This window comes from Petaurus breviceps, unplaced genomic scaffold (assembly GCF_028583685.1).
Source record: "Petaurus breviceps papuanus isolate PSGF00001 unplaced genomic scaffold, PetGlider_PUasm1.0 220, whole genome shotgun sequence".
Classification (NCBI taxonomy): Eukaryota; Metazoa; Chordata; class Mammalia; order Diprotodontia; family Petauridae; genus Petaurus; species Petaurus breviceps.
In genome coordinates this window covers 9,682,393-9,700,429 of record NW_027185876.1, presented here as the reverse complement: position 1 = coordinate 9,700,429, position 18,037 = coordinate 9,682,393, and the positions used below count along the sequence as shown (strand labels likewise).

The window sequence follows — 18,037 nt, the reverse complement described above, 5'->3', positions numbered from 1 at the left end:
ATGAGGAAAACACGGCAAGTACCTCTGCTGAATGTTTCCCTTTGTTTATCTACAGGGAGTTCATGCTGTAATGGGAAGGATCCCTGAGTATCAATGAGTCTGAAAGTATTCTATTTCTGCCAAGAGTAAAGTTGTAAAGCTTCTGGTGCCAACAGCTTAAATTAATCGAGAATCAAGCAAAAGAAACTTGGGTGTCTTGAAGAGCTCAGGGACCAAATTGTTTCCATTGTCTCCTTTTATAAGATACATTCCCCATCATTTGCATGAGCCCTCTGCTCTGTCTAGTTTGAGTGTCAATGGCTGGCATCCCCCTAGGGGATGTGCAGTGAAATTGACACAGGCTGTGATAGCGGCACTTGGCAAAAAAAAAAAAAAAATTAATGCAAGACTTCAACACTTTCAGCCAGTCTTAGTTCCCAAAGCAATTCTTACTGGCAACCCAATCCTTGAAAACCATCCGATGCCCAATACTAATGAGCGTCTTCAGATGGATTTTACAAATAAGATACTGCATTAATTCAGCATATAAATGGAGAGACTACCTTTGATGGCGGAAGGAAAAATACACAACTACTCACATGACATTTAGGTTTCATGTATAAAACATAAATAGCATATGAACCCTCCCTCAGCAAGAGTTGCAGATTTTCCCCTTCCAAAGGGTGTTCTGAATATACATTTCAAGTATAATAGCCCATAAATAAAATACGGTACTTGCCAAAGTTATTTTCTCCCCCTATATAGAGCCTTTAGTCACTGCCCCAGACTCTAATTTTCTCTTGAGATGCAATTTAAGGGCTTAAAAAATGTTTTTTAAAGACTTCCTATGAAATATGCAGGGTTGTGTGTGTGTATTTTTTTATTTGTGTTTCTATATGGCCAAGTTGCTCTGTTGTTATAAATACTGTATGTAAAATTACCAGATTGCCCTGCATTCCATTTTTACAGGGGATACTGCATCATTAAGCATTGAGAGAATATAATATAACTATTCAAACTGCTTAAAATATTTTGTAACCATAAATTATTATCCAAAAATATTTTTCAAGTAGATAAAAAGAGTTGTCAATTCTGCATAGTGAATGCCTCATAAGGGGCTCGTTTGTGGTTGAAAACTGAATAAAAGCAGTAAATTAAGACCAGACTTAACCATAGAGAAGCTATAATCCAGTACAGATTTCCTTGGTGAATGAAGCATTGTTGTACGGATTTATCCTTCTTGCTTGTACAGTTAACCAGTCACATCTGTGGCCGGAGAGCTGTCTGTACACAGACAACTCGGGTTCACCAACCCCAAGGAGGGAAGCACATGACCTGTTTACAACCAATAGTAAAATGCAAAATAAAATTCACCCAATATTGGGGTGTCAGTCTTTTTGAGGGGTAGATATTATTTTGAAGTCAAATCCTTGTAAACAGAAAAAGAGGGGGGGCTCAGAAAAGAAAGGGCACTGCAGAAAGTTCCTTCAAGCCAGTTTCCATTGGGCTCCATGTTGGCTCAGTAGGCCTCTATTTAGCAGCTGGGCAGGACAAGTGTGAAAAGGATGTGTTGTGAGTGTCTGGGCCTTTCCAACATAATCCTGGCTGAGAAGTGCCTGAGGTACCGTGTATGTTGAAGGAGCATCGCCTGTCATAAATATTCATCCTCAGGAATGTAAATAGCGAACAGACATATCAACTGTTACTCCCTGTGTCATCCAAGATTGTTGATTTTCCCGGATTGTTTGTCAGCAGGGTGAGTCATTAATGAACGAGAAGGCCCAGGAAAGAATTCACAGTGAATCGGTTTAGACTCCCAAGTTGTTTATTTATCTTTGTGATTACACACCAATCAAGTGACTGATTTGCCTTGTGAAAGACCAGCATAAAGACCTCCAAGTAAGTCTGATTTCTGCTCCTCCTTTGTCTCTTTCAGAACCCCACTTTTCCGGAGGATGTTACTTTTGATTCTACTCCTGAAGGATTGTGTCTGCCCCGCAGGCTATGCAAAATATTACTGATTCTGAACCTGAAGGGAAAACTGTAAGTTCAGAGTCATTCTCAAACTGTTTTCAATCATGGGACATGGTCCTCAAGCTACTTTCTAACTTACTTTAAGATGTGCATACAGTCAGATGCTTTTGTTTAAACACATATATACACAGAAGGAGAGAGAGAAACAGAGAGACCAAGAACACACACAGAGAACAAGAGAGCAAAAGAGATAGAACAAGAGACAGGCAGAAAAAACTGAAGAGAGACAGATACAGACATACAGGGAGAGAAAATCAGAAATGGAAACACAAAGAGACCGAGTAAGAAAGGAGAGACAGAAAGAGACAGAAACAGAGCTGGATGCAGAGAGCGACAGACAAGCATTTATAGTATGCATACTGTATGTCAGACACTGTGGTAGCCGCCAGAGGAAATAATTCCTGCTACGAAAGACAGAAAGAAAGTACAAGAGAATGAGAAAGAGAGAATGTGTGTGTGCGTGTGTGTGTGAGAGACAGACAGACAGACAGACAGAGAGAACAGAGGAAAAAGAAAAACAGAGATTATATGACATGCAGACATGGTGGGGAGGGAGTTAGCATTCAAGAAGATGAAATCTTTTTAAAATACTGAGCTTATTTAACCAATTTGGAAATCATTTTTCAAGAGGCCTCGATTTCCTTTATGAAATTATTAGCATTCATTAAGATTTTTCTGTACAGTCAAATAATATGTAAATATCAGCATCCTCATACATGTTATCTCTATTTTATACGCATATATGTAGATCAAGAGATATATTCTTCAACCTCTTGGGACTTAGGGGTTGCTTCTCTTTGAAAGCAAAATTAACCTGGGTCAGGGACACTTGTTTAAATGGCGGCCAGGTTACTAAGCTGTAAACCATTCTCTTAGCTGGAGAAAAAGATCATTAGACCTAGAAGAAGCTCAGACCTCTTTGCACCTGTAAAGGGCTCCCAGTAAAGCATCAGCCCTCCTAAATACACACTAGATTAGATTCGTTCTCTGAAATATCAGAATTCCAATGATCCTTTCCACTTAATTATGAGAAACATAGCCTCATTATCCACATTGTTCCTTTCTGAAGTTACTGTTTCTGAGGCAACCAAGTTCTTAAAATCCCTGACACTTCAGGTTAATGCATCTAATCAGTATCCGCTGTCAAAAACTTTTGTCACTACCCAGGTCTACCAGCTTAGGTAAAAGAGGGCACTATGCTAGTCATAGATTTATGTTTGGCTCAAGCGCAAACATTGCATTAAGGCCAAGGATTTCCCATTGGTTTCTATGTTGCAACGCTCCAGGCCCAGAACACTGACTTTCCTTAATCAAACACCAATATTTATGTGGTTCTCGTTTTCTCTCAGTTAGGGGAGCTTGGGCCAAAGCTTGGCCGAGATCAGTCAGCAGCAGCCAGTGGGCATTTAGTGCATTGAAGGAATGCTTTTTGTTTTTCGCTTTTTTGAATAAATTTACTAGTTGGTGAAAAGTTATCCCATGCAGATGAATGATAAGGTTTGTGGGCTTCTTTTCCCCATGTGCTCTCTGTAACACACCACCACCAGAAAAGAGGCAAATGGGACTTCCTCTCTGAACAGGGTTCATTAGAGTTTGTGAGTAATTTTGTGTTGTACAGCATGTTATATGTTGTGAAAAGGTCATGAAGCCACTTGCTGCCACGCATCAAAAAATGTGAGGGTGAGAGGTGAGATTCCCTTTGTTGCAAGTGCTGAGAAATAATCATTTAAAGGTCAGTTACACTCAAAAAAAGGAACATTTGTTTAATAAGTAACTCGTTTTGGGATATGCTGCACTTTTAAAGGTTACATGGTAGTCCAATTTGCCAGTCATATCAGCAAGAACCACTCCAAAAGGCAGGGGTCCTGTTTAAAAAAATACTTAGGAAAATTCGAAGAGCCTCCATTTACCCCCTCCCCACCCCATATTCCTCAGCACATGGCAAGCAGAGTGTAAACCATTTATGGCACATTTTGTGGAAATAATTCTTTGCACAGATTCCCTTAACCTTGGTGTTCTGGCATTCAGAAAAGCTACAACCGATGCCTAGTTGAACATGTATCTATATTTCTGAGATGCTCTTAGAGGTTTGCCCAGGGCCCCTGAAAACTTAAGTGACTTCCATAGCCAGTATGTGTTGTAAGGGGGCTGTCCAGATGCATAGATCATTTCTTTTTCCCACACCTCCACGGTGCCTCTCAGTATATCAGTGTTGGTCAGAGGAGGCCACAGATTTATTTTAAAGCTCTAAATTAATCTAGCATCTTAAATTTACTGACTAGAAACAATGAATATGTATATGCATATGTATATATATGTGTGTACACATACACACACACACATATATGGCAGTTTCTCATAAAGCATCAAGGGGTAGCCTCAGAGAGACTTAGTTCAAAACCTCATTTCTGACAAATACTAGCTTTGTGACCCTGGACAAGACATGTAACCTAGAACACAAGGAAAATCCCAAAGAGTGTCCCAAAGGTCTTAGTGCCAAAACAAATCACTTCGAATAATTTGTAAACAAATTGATCTGCAATGATTGAGTGAGTTACCACACTAGAAGGTTCCTATATCAACCCAACAAGTGTTAAGTAATGAGCGAAAACAGAAACAGAATGGGACAGAGACAGAGAAGATTTGTGATTTCATTTGTATCAAGAACTCCTGGGACAGCTGGGTGGCTCAGTGAATAGAGCACCGGCCCTGGAGTCAGGAGGACCTGAGTTCAAATCCGGCCTCAGACACTTAACACACAAACTAGCCATGTGACCTTGGGCAAGTCACTTAACCCCAACTGCCCTCCAAAAGAGCGAAAAAAAAAGAACTCCTGATGAATGAGTAAATTGTCCCTGCTTCCAGTGTTGATGAGTAACATCTCTGCAATATATGGTTTTAGAGACTTGCCCAAGGCCATGAGAGGTTAAGGAAGTTTACTAGAGTAACCCAGCTGGTACGTGTTAAAGGCAGGAGAGGAATCCAGGCCCTCATTATTAACTCCAAAGTTATCTCCCTGTTCATTTTGCATGTTGTCATTCATGTATATATGTACATAGGTGTGTATATATGTGTATATTTATATATGCACATAGATAATAATTCACATATGATTCGTTCTATTTGCCTTTCTGTTACAATGCTATCAGTTTTAGAGAACATGTCAAAGGACATAGCTTGTAAGATTTCTCACTGCGCACAACGTGCTGTTTTGTGTACAAACAAGTATGGTGATAGAAAATCCCACTCAGCTGTCTAAATGAAAAATTATCCACCTCTTTCCTATCCCCATCCCCTCTCTCACCAAACTCCCTCCCCTCACCCCCCTCCTCACAGCGACAACCTCAACAGGATTATAGATCTGACGTGTAAACAAAAGGGTAGTAATAATATTAGTGATACATGTGAAAGTCTATTAACGCCCAAAGGATTTTTCCCCCAAGTTCTTGAGGACAGGGAGGGGGAATGATAGTTTATTTAATAGAATCCTTGGATTATTAAAAGATTTTTGCCTGTAGGAGATTGGTTTGCAACAAATCGGGCTTTGTCCATTTAATATTTTATTCTCTCCTCTCCAAATAGTGCTTCAAAGTGGCATTCACTTTCTCAGAAAGATTCTCTACTTGTTTAGAAGGTACTGCAGAACAATGGAAAGCAAATCTTTCAAGACCCTCCTTCTCTTAACGAAGTGCCCTTTTCCACCTGCCACCTCAGTGGTGAAGCTCCCAAGGCCGATTTTGGTGGGACACTAATATTGGTTTCTCAGGACCTGAGGCCTGGAAGCTGTCCAAGCCAGGCCTTCCAGGGAAAATCTCTGCAGAGTTAAAACAGTCTTCTTCATACAGGCATGATGCTATTGACCATTCAGCAACTGGAAAATGCATCTTCCGTTTCTTCCTCAAATATGTGAAGGAGACATGGGCAATATTCATAGGTACATAAAGCACTCACAATTAGGAAGGAACCTCTCACATTTATTTCTAGGGAGTCTATTGCAGAGTCCAGGTATCCCCTTCATGTGCCTTGCTTTTGATTTGAAAGAGGGCAAAATCTATTTCCTGGGCAATTTTGCACAGCAAAGATATTCATACTTTGGGGTTTAATTGTATCCTGTGTTTAAATACACTGTGGGTGAAACCCTAGACCTCTGCTTAATTGCTGTGAGAAAATAGCCTGATTTCTCCAAGATTAGGCACACGCTTATGTATACTCTGACCCAAGAGTGCCTCCTTCAGAATTAATCTTCTAAGGTAGAAGGATTTGCTTTTATACTGGCAGTCTTACCATTCAGGACAAATGGGCCCTAAAAAACCCCCCTCCCCCTCCATCCCTCCCTGGAATTGTCAGTCCTTTTCCCCGCCTTCAACTATTCACTCCACACATCTCTTGTCCAGCTGCTTATTAGCAAATAAACCTTAAAAGTGGGCAGGAAGACCAGTTTTAATGGCCTCTTTTAATTAGTGTGCTTTGAAATTTAAATAGGATGCCCTACAACTGGAACTGTTACTTAAAAAAAAAACTTTTCATTTTTCCTAATGAAACAGAAAAGCATTGGACAACAATTCCCTTTGAGCCTAAGGACACAGGCCCTGGCAAAAAGGCCAACACATTCATATTTATTTAAAATTTCTTTCTGCAGCTGTATTTTGTTGGGTCCAGCTGATGCATGAAAGCCCCCCCCCCCTTCCCTTTTTTTTCCCCTTCCCCATCAGCAACATGAGGATTGTTTTGGTAAGATGTAACAGAGTGTTCTGGTTTTAAAATATTTATATTAATCAAAGCTAGTGCTGTTTATATTTTTTGGCAAGGGGGCTTTTCTCACAAAGTAAGGCACTTCCATTTAACTAAACACAATGTGTTGAATGGCCTGTCGGCTAAACTTCGACATGGTGTGTATGGGTTGGTAAGAGAAATGTCAAAGATGAGGAAGAAAAAGAAGTCATTTCCCTAGGCTCTGGGGTAAACATGGATTAATAAATAAGTGCACGCCATTTGCCAGAGTTGTGGTTTTCCTAGGGGGCACATTCTTTCTTGCCAAGCTCCCCCAAAGCCTGAGATTTTGTTCCCTTGTAACTCCCAATAAATCCCCACTCACGTTTGTCTTTGAGGTTCCATGCCCAATTTTCCACAGGGCATTGAAAATCGAATCCTTAAAAAAAATGGAAAAAGAAAGATAATACATCAGAGGCAAGAATGGACAATACCATTAGAATTTTTTTTTAGCCATTTATATTTCAAGATTTTCAAATGCCATTTCATTAATTTAATAATTGCAAGATAGTTTCCATGTCATTTGCCTGTCTTCTTCCAAACATGAGCAAAAACAAACTACAATTAAAAGAAGGCTCTTTTTTTAATCTTTCTTCCTCCCTCCCTCCTTCCTTTCTTTCTTTCTTTCTTCCTTCCTTCCTTCCTTCCTTCCTTCCTTCCTTCCTTTCTTTCTTTCTTTCTTTCTTTCTTTCTTTCTTTCTTTCTTTCTTTCTTTCTTTCTTTCTTTCTTTCTTTCTTTCTTTCTTTCTTTCTTTCTTTCTTTCTTTCTTTCTTTCTTTCTTTCGTCACTGGTGATGGCAAAGCCTTTAGCTATTTTTCCAGCAATAAGCTTGGGCTGCCTGATATGAGACTACATGGCCTAGACCCCCGGGAGGGAAATGTAGTTTTCATTAACAATCTCTTTTTACAGCAAGCCAAGCTTGCTTAAAATCATACACAGATGAAATAATTTCTTTGTACTTTGGTGTCTTCCTGATAATTCTATGACTCTAATAATACACGCGCTATATCTAGGGTATTAGTGGATAGTCTATTCTTTTTTTTTTCTTTTGGTAATTTTCATTCAGAAGTCCCAATTAGGCCTCTTCTTCATATCTCCAGGAATAATCCAAAACACATTGGTATGTGGGCAAGCCAGGGAGGGTGGGGCCGAAGCATTGACACAAACTTTTCAACACGGGATCAGCTGCGGGAGGCCATGGCTCTTTTCTTGGGAAGGTGGGGGAGGGTGCAAATGTCTTTGACAAACAGGAAGCCTTAGTCTGTATTACACACAGAAAGACTAGAGCAGGGCCGCCAGAGAAGCAGGCTCTGCCAGCATCCCAGCTCCTTCCCTGATTTTGGTTAAGCTCAGTGTCATTCTTGGCCGCTGGCTGGCTGGCTCTCAGGAAAAATATTTCCTGCCAGCATTTGCAACAGTGACATGTGGTGGCTTTTGCTTTGCCCCTCTGTTTGACTGAAGAATGACAAGATGCATGATGGATCCAGGTCCCTGTTTTTCCTATGGTTAATTCATGCCTGGGCCAAGCCGATTCGTGCATTGGGCCCTTGTCAGGATGGCTTCATCAATCTCAAACTTTGCTAAAATTCCCATTTAAGACTTCAAACTTTTACTGAAGGGGCTTGAGAAAGACGGAGAGTCCCCTTGGGATGGCCTCAATCATATCACAAAGGCAGGGAGGAGGATGAGAATAGGTCACGGGAGGGTAAAGATAAATTTTAAATCTCTAAACTAATTTAGCGTCTTATTTTACTCACTAGAGCCAATGAAAATAGACATGAATTCTATTATGTTACATGATTGCTGGGAATTATTAATATCTTGTTTCCCATTTTACATAATTTTGGTTTAATCTCAATCTACGCATTAGTCTACATAGGGGGTTGGGAAAAGTAATTGAGGTCATATAGTCCAAATCACCAAAAAAAAAAAAAGAAAGAAACTCATGCATCTGTAATCTTTATTCATTTCTATATGTAGGGGGATATCAGACCAGTTCTTCCATTGTGCATTTCCCTCTAGGTCCAGAGCTCCCTTAGAAGTCGTTAGGAGACTCAAGAGGAGAGGGGTAAAAATGTGATGGAAAAATCAGAGTGAATCTTACTGGGTCACGTACCCAGGTTTCATGCCACATTACCCTTTGGGTATTATAAATGCAATGCCTTTTAATTATAGCTGAGTTGTGTATTTTTCCCCCTTCTTTCTTCCCCTCATCATTAAGATATAATAGTTGAGAGAAATCCATTTTTCTTGAATATTTTAGAATCCTAAAATTGTAACTTCCTTTTTCCTCTTCAAGAAATACAGTCCAGTTCACCATATGTCAGATCTTTGGAGAAAAAAAAATCATCATACTGTGTGTTTTTCTAGATAAGAGTCCATCAGGAGGGCCACAGAGCAGTAATCAAATGTGGAGCAAATGTCGATATTTATATGGTCCAGTTTGGGGGTTGGGGTCTTTTCCTGCATCTTCCTCATATGTACCCCACTAAGGGGTAGGCTTTCATTCACAGCATCTCAGTGACTTTCAAATGGCTGTTCAGAATCTTGCCGCATGAGAGTTCATTTCTCAGCTATGACAAGGCCACAGAAATGTGAAAAGGGAACATAAAATAATAACAGGAATATGAATGATCAAATGATAAATTATTATATGGAAAGCACTTCACAAAACCGTAAGGCACTAGATCAGTGCTAGCAATGATCACAATGATGATGGAATGACATTGCATAGGTAAAATGGTAGCAAGATGGTGCAGTAGATAGAGTACAGGGTGTGGAGTCAGGAAGACTCATCTTCCTGAGGTCAAATCTGGCCTCAGACACTACCTATGTGACCTTGGCCAAGTCACTTAGCCCTGTTTGCCTCAGTTTCCTTATCTGCAAAATTAGCTAGAGAAGGAAATAGCAAACCACTCCAGGATCTTTGCCAAGAAAACCCTAAATGGGGCCATGAAGAGATGGACACAAATGAAAACAATTGAACAAGAACAACAGGAAAATTATACACACACACACACACACACTGGAAAATCTGAGTGTCTTCTTTGACCCTCTTTCTTCTCCTTAGACCTTGCATCTAACCAATGCCCAAGTCTTGCCAATTCAGTTTCTACAAGATCTCTTGTTTGGTCATCTGAAAGGTTGTTTGGTATGGGAAAAAGAATGTTGGATGGGCAAAGGGTTGGAGTTCAAATCCCCAGCTCTGCCATTTCCAATTGATGTAACCTTAGGGAAGGAAAAAAAGGAGGGAATATACATTTATAAAGCACCAAGGCTATGCCAGGCACTGGGTGAGGTGCTTTGCAAACATCTCATGTAACCCTCCCAACAACCCTGGGAGGTAGTGCTGTCATTATCTACATGTTGTAGCTGAGGACACTGAGGCAGACAGAGGCCAAGTGAGTTGCCCAGGCTCACACAGATTGTAAGTGTCTGAGGCTGGATTTGAATTCAGGTCTTCTTGACTCTAGGCCCTGAACTCTATCCACTGAACCTTGTCTGTGCCTCAGTTTCCTCATCTGTAAAATGGGGATAATAATAATACTTGCCTCCCAGGATTGTTGGAAAGACCAAATGAGATAATAACTGTAAAGCGTTTAGCATAGTGCCTGGCAGTTGGCAAGCACTATATAAATGTTAGCTGTTATTATTATTATTATTAAAATTTCATCAGCCTTGTAAGGAAGATTATTATTCCCATCTTATAGATAAGGAAAACCAAGGCTCAAAGAAGTTAATTCCCATGAGATCATATGGCTAGTAAATGTGCAAGGAAGTATTTGAATTCAAGTCTTTCTGAGTCCCAATCTTGCCTTCTAACCATTAGTCTGAGGTACTTTCCACAACCCTAAATCTATGACCCCACTTTACACTATGTCTGAGTCGACTTGTTCCTGTCCCTCATCTAGACCTATTGATACTCCTCCCTGTTACCACATCTCAATTTATTTGTTATTTATACCATAAAGGCTTTCATGAGTCCTCCCCCCCACCCGAAAGTGACCTCTCCCTCTACAATTGCTCATCACACTTGGAACATCTCTTGTCTTAAATACTTCAAGTAGTCATTTTAGTGATGTGTGTAGTCCATTCGTTGATGCGAATTGCAACCCCTCCAGACTTGGTAGATGATCTTTACAAGTTGCTGCAACTCAGAAATAGGACCATGAGGGGTGGCTAGGTGGCACAGTGACTAAGAGCTCCGGCCCCACAGTCGGGAGGACCCGAGTTCGGTTCCAGCCTCAGACACTTAACACCCACACACAAAAAAATAAGCTAGCCGTGTAACCTTGGGCAAGTAACTAAACCCCAATTGCCCTCCAAAAGGCAAAAAAAAAAAAAAGAAATAGGACCATGACTACAGTATCATTCAGATTTGTTTCATAGCATGTGTATGAATCTTATTTCATCTACTAGGCTGTAAGCTCCTTGAGGGCAGGCCCAAGGCAGGGGGTTACTGTTCCTCCTTCATTTTCAAAGAGGGCCAAGGACATTGTGAGGGTGATGTCTTGACTTTCTTGTGAATTGGACTTACGTGTTAAATGAGTCTTGTAACCCGTACATGTAAGGTTGCCTTAAATACAGAGTAGATGAGAATGTGTCCACATGTTAGGACCTTAGCCAAAAAGAAGGCATGTGCCTGACTAGGATGAAGGATGGGTTTCCCTAAAACCCACAAAACCCTTCAAATATTCTATTGGTCACCCAGAACTACAGCAACATAGACTGTGCTATGCTGAAAAGATCACCAGATCTGAAATTAGAAGACCTGAGTTCTGTTCACCTCTTGGGTCTCAGTTTCACCATTATTAAGAGAAACTTAACATCCAAGAAAAGGGAGATGATAAAAGCTTCAGATGGACCTGTCTGACTATGAGGCAACAGTGCAATATGGTAACCACAAGCCAAAAAAGGGGTAATATGATCCTTGGCTGCATTGGGAAGGCATAACTCCCAAGAATAAGCTGCCCTCTGTGGTACTACTTGCACATCTAGATTATTGTGGTCTGGCTGGGTACCATGTTTTAAGAAGGCCATTGACTAGAAATGATGCAAAGAAGAGCAATCAAGATGGTAAAGAGCCTTCCATCCCCATCAGAGGAGGATTTGGTAAAATAATTGAGTTATGTCGCTTGGAGCAAGAAAGCCTGAAGGAGAACATGAGAGCTGTGTGCAAGTATTTGAATAGCCACCATGTCTAAGAGGGATTAATTGTTCCCAGAGGTCAGGATTAGGAAGAATGGTCAGAAGTTTTAAAGAAGCAAATATCAATTTGATATTGGGAAAAACTTCTTAATTATTACATCTGTCCAAAAGTGAATGTGGGCTACCTGGGAAAGTTGCAGCTTCCTTCTTACCTGACATCTCCAAGCAAAGGTTGGATGACAGCCCCCACTGGGTGTGTTGTCCTGGGGATCCTTTGGGAGGTTTTTGCTGGATTTTTTCTCAGGCATCACTTTGTTCATGAAGCCTTTCCTGATCCCTACCTTACCCCCAGATGAGAGTGCTCCCCCATCATTTTGTGTCTATTTTTGTAGACCTATGTATATACTTGTCTCCCTGTCTAGATTAGACACTCCTTGAAGACAGGGACTATTAACCCCAGTGTATAACCTGCAGTTTAGCATATAGTAGATGCTTAATAAATGCATGTTGATTGAACTATTGAATGATTGATGGACTAAATGACTTCTGAAGTCCCTCCCATATCTAAAATTCTCTGATTCCATGATACTTTGCCCTGGTCAGACCACATCTGAGGCATTGCAATCAGTTCTAGATAAAACTTTTTAGGATAAGACAGAAAGTGACCAAAGGAGGGTAATCAGGACAGCAAAAGAATCCATTCCATAAAAGGAGCAATTGAAGAAACTGTGGAATCTGGAGAGGAGAAGACTTAGGAGTATGGCCACTGTTTTCAAGCATTTGAAGGACTGCTTCCTGGAAAAGGAAACTTGTTAGACTTGTTCCATCTGGCCGCAAGGGACAGAACTTGGAACGACAGTTACAAGTGGCAAAGAGTCCAATTTAGGCTTGATGTGAGAAAAAGATTTCCTAGGAATTAATACTATCCAACTGTGGAATTCTGCTCCAGAAAGAAGCAGGTTTCCTCTCAATGGAGGTCTTCAAGCAAAGGCTAGATTACTCCTTGCCAAGTATGTTGGAGAGGAAATGCTTCAGGTACTTTAGGTAGGAAAGCTGCAGATTAAACCAGATGGCTTCTGAAATTGGCTTCTGACTTGGATTTTCTGTGATCTGAACGATAAAGGGCTTGGGCTGCTTAGCTCTAATGTCACTTCAAAGTCTAACGCTTAAGATTCTGTGATCCCCAAATTCTAAAAATTATAGAAGGCTTCACCTGAGACAGAACTGGAACTACCTAGATTAAGGAAAACCATGATTTGAAGGATGGAGGATTATTTAAACTGAAGAAAAGCTGACTGAGAAAGAACAAAATCATCATCTTCACATATTGTAGTCAAGGAAGAAGATGTTCTCCTTTGCTCTAGAGGGCAGAACTAGGAACAAAGGATGGAAATTATGGGATATGGATGTGGGCTCAATGTAAGATAAAACTTCCCCAAAAATTAGAGTAGAAGGAAAATGGAAAGTCCCTGCTTTGTTAAGAAGGGACTTCTCCATTCCTGAACGTGTTCAGGCAAAGACCAGACGACTATTTCTTGGGGATGTTGGAAAGTAGACTCATCCCTTATGTAAGAATTGGCCTGGAGCTGCTAGGTGGCATAATGAAAAGAGCACCAGCCCTGGAGTCAGGAGGACCTGAGTTCAAATCTGACCTCAGACACTTAACTTAAAAAACTAGCTGTGTGACCTTGGGCAAGTCACTTAGCCCCAGTTGCCCCTCCCCCCCCAAAAGGCAAGAATTGGCCTGGATAACCTCTGAGGTCCCCCTTCCCAATCTAGGTTTCTATTATTCTTAGTTTCATTCAGCTCTCCCTCCTGAAACTCTTCACCAAGGAACTTTCTTAAGAGGTTGGCCCTCAGTTTTAGATGATGTGATACCTCCTGCTGTCAGATGTCTAAGATGAACCCAAGTGTTCTGTAACTGAGAATGACTGTAACTGAGAGGGACTCTGTGGAAGTAGGTAAAAAAAGAAGAGGGGCTAGCAATCACAGGATCCCCCTGCTCCTTACTGAAGCTACTATTTTAACAAGACCAGAATTGTCTTTGTTACTCTACTGTGCTATTGTCCAAGTCAAACCCAAGAAATTGGTGTTGGGGTAATAAGTAAATAAAAGGCAAATCAAGTTAGTGATAACACAGAGGGCAAACATTTGTGACTGCCCTTCTTCTCTATGGGACCAATATACTTTTCATTTAATGCCATGACTTTTACAAATGAGGCCTAGGTAAAAACATCTGCATCTAACAAATGATTCTCACCAATTTGTAGCAAAAAACAAATGTCATACTTGCTCTTTTGTTCTTTTTGTTTCAGTATGCTGGGGGTTATTGGTGTTTATTATACATTGGAATGTTTTTTTCTTTTTAAACTCAGTGGCAATCATTGTCAGCAATACCACTAGCTGCATGAGATTTTAGACACTTAGTGACGTACGTGGAGTCGTAAGACTTGGGTTCAAATCCTGACTGTTATTGTGTGACTTTTTCTTCATCTGTAAAATATGTGACTTCTAGTCATATCCACCTCAAAATCCATCCAATTTCTTTGGGTCTCACATCTGTAATAATGAAGGGGTTAATCAATATAGAGCCTGGTTCTATATAGGGAATAATGAGAAAATTCTCTCTGCTAAAGTAAATCAGTATCTCCTCTGTAACTTGAAAGCTGAGAGAGTTTCCTAGAACTCTCTGAAAACTAAGAGTCAGCTAGGCTGGCCCAGAGTCACACAGCCAGGATGTGTCAGAGGCTTGACTTAAACCCAGTTAGTCTTGGTTTTGACAGCTATACTATGCTGCTCAGCCTCTCTAGGGTTGAACTAAATAATAACGGCCATAGTGTATGGAGTCTTCAAGAAGGATTAGCACCTGCGGTCAGGGGGCTTGCTGGGCCCTTTTCAGGGCTGCTCATCTACCTTTGATGAGCTCTCACCTTTGACTCCAAAATGACCACAACCCGGTAAAGCATCAGACGAAACCAGGCTGAGTGTAACCAATAGACCTCAAACCTGTTGGTGAGTTAGAGGGATGTCTATCCCAACCATGTCAACACTTCCTCTGGTAGAACAGGAAGTTCAGAACAATTTGTTCCAAAGGCCATGAAGGTGGCTGTGGAGTGCTTAGAGCTTGGTCACACATGGCGGATGCCAACATCATCCAGCGCGTCCCAGGCCATCACCAATCATCTTGACTTCAGTGACTCAAGAAGAGAGTGCGTGACTTTCTGCCACTCTGCCTCCCTTAGATCCGATTCACCCCTGAGTCAAGACATCACCCTGGGATATCATTGGCCCTCTTCCAAAAAGGAAGGACAAAGAACAACAGTAGCTCACCCTCATATGGCATCTTATCTTTTATGCACTACTCTGTGATCCCGAAGGGGAAATATTAACTTCCAGATCACCTACCAAGAAACCAGAGCCCACCTCGGCATTTGGCCCTCCATACTGTAGTTAAATTTTCAGTGTGAGTAATAACACCTCAGAAAGAGAATCTGTAAACTACACAACAGACTTAATTTTTCATCTTATTGAATGTCTGGAGACTTAAGAAAGTGATAGAGAAAATGTTAATGATGCAGATTCAACTTAAAAGTGTGTCCCCTGGGGGGCAGCTAGGTGGTGCAGTGAATAGAGCACCGGCCCTGGAGTCAGGAGGACCTGAGTTCAAATGTGACCTCAGACACTTAACACAAAAACTAGCCATGCGACCTTGGGCAAGTCACTTAACCCCAATTGCCCTCCAAAAAGCAAAAATAAAAAAGGGTGTCCCCTGCACTTCCTTGTTTGTTTTTCTTTTTGGCAGGCTTTTTTTATAAATTTTTTTTTTTTTCCCCCGGGGTACCCCCCTGGGGGGGGGGGGGGAGGGTTGAGCTTTGGAATTCCACTCTGGGATTGATCAGTCCTGATTGATGAATTAGTAAATGTAAACTCTTGTAACTTTCTCTATCTAGATGGCCCCAGACCATGCTTCTTATCCAGTCTAGGGATACACCAGGAAATCTGGGCCTATATCTGGTCTGCCTACATACTTCCTATCCTCCAGCCCCCAACTTTATTTTCCACATTTAGCTCAAGAACAGTAATCAAATCAACACAATGATTCTGGGAAGAGTGTGACAAAGGATTGTCCCAAGGCCCCACTCAGAATACCTGACTTCCTAGGTCTGAATTCCCTTCCCTGACTGACCTTCACACACACACACACACACACGTATATATATATACACATATATGTGTGTATGTATGTATATATGTATATGTGTGTATGTATATATGTATATGTATATGTGTGTATGCTGTTTTCCCTAATAGAAGCTTCTGGAGGGAAGGGATAATCTCACGCTTATATTTCTCTCCAGTACCTGGCATATAATAGACATTTAATGAATATTTTTTCATTCATTCATTCAAGGTTCCTTCCAGAACTAATAATCTATGGTTTCTATAAGCTCTTCCTCACCAAAAAAAAATCCCTGTACTGTCTAGCTAAACCTAAAATCAAACCAAATAAATAAAAATACCCACCAAGCCCTTTGCATCTGCTGCTTAACATTTTGTTTTCATCCCCAGCAAACCTGGCTGTAACACCAAGCACTATAAGCTGATATGAAATACGCCTTATGTACATGCAGATCTCTACCAAATCCCTTTCGTCCCCAAACCTGACATGTTTTTGGAAAGCAGGAAATGAGGCTGAGAGCTTATTATTTGGACTTTTATCTGACTGCCTAAAGCACTCTCTTCGAGGGTCTATTTTTGTTGCTGGTAACATTAGGCTCTCTGGAGGTTATCCTAAGCCACGATTTAATGTCAGAGTTGGTGATTTCATTCCAGTTTAAAGGAGTATTGTTCCCAAACATGGCAGAGCTGATTGTTTAGATTAAGAAACTGGAAAGTGTTCATCTTGATAGAGACAAAAAATGGAAAGTAAATGAGTAATCCCCCCAGAATTCCATATTAACCGCAAAGCTAGGGTGAACTTTACCTTCAAAACCATCTCATTTTATAAATAGCCAACATCAATTGTTTTTTTTTCCTTTCAAATATTTTCTGCCTTTTTTTAAAGGTTGTAAAAAAAAATAAGGCATCTTAAAAGGATCAGCAACTTAGATAATGAGACTTTGATTTGTGACCTTTGCCGAACACATCTCAGTGTGACTTTGAGTGAGTTATTTAAAATCTCTCTGGGTTTTCGCTTCCTCCAGCTTAGATAATAACTGCCCCATTGCCTTCCTCCTTGCAACATTACCTAGACATGAGAAGCCATTAGTTAATCAGCCTGCTTCAATTCATTTAATAACAGTTCCCATTTATATAGCCCTTTATGGTTGACAAAGCATTTTCCATACAGAATTTCATTTGAACCTCACTATAATCCTGGGAGGTAAGTACCATTATCATCCCCATGTTATAGATGAGGACACTGAGGCACAGGGTGATTATTATACAGCTCAAGGTCATACAGCTAGAAAATATCCAAGGTAAGATTTGAACCCAGGTCTTCCTGACTCCAGGGCCAATATCCTATACCCTATTCCCTGCTGTTTCTTTCCAGGTTGCATGAGGTATGCATTCCCCACTCCCCTGCCCAAATGTCAACCACGTTTGAGAAAGAGGAAATTTGGCCCCCTAGAAATTCTTTGCCAAGTGCCATATCTGGAAAGTAGCCAAATCCCTCACTAAAAGGAAAGAAGGGAAGCTTATAGGATCATAGATTTTTACAAGGGAAGAGACATTGGATATCATCTAAACCAATCTCTTATTTTATAGATAAGGAAAACTAGGTAAAAAATAATGTAAATGCTGTCTGTCTCAGATCATACAGCAGCAGACCCAAGATTCAAACTCAGAATCTCTGTGTTCAAATTTTATAACCTTTCTGCTGCACCATGTTGCCTCATTCCTTCCCTCCCTGTGTTCCCAATTCATCACCAGTGTTCTGGCCTGATTTTGCTGCCATTGGGATCTCCATACCATAGTTAAGGGGTTTAGATTTACACCATCCCCTACCCTCAACTCCTTTGACCCCTTAGGCTGTCATCAGTCATCCTATTCAAAACCCCTATCCCATATTAGAGATAGGAATCTTGGGTTGCCAAGCCCAGG

General features: G+C 40.8%; 1 long non-coding RNA gene across 1 annotated transcript in view; it reads left to right on the top strand.

Moving 5' to 3' along the window:
- LOC138166187 (uncharacterized) overlaps positions 1–18,037 on the top strand; it is a 448,414-nt gene that overhangs the window by 393,506 nt on the left and 36,871 nt on the right. The window contains exon 4 of the long non-coding RNA XR_011169564.1: positions 1,916–2,022. This is a non-coding gene — a long non-coding RNA (uncharacterized lncRNA). The remainder of the gene's footprint in view (positions 1–1,915; positions 2,023–18,037) is intronic.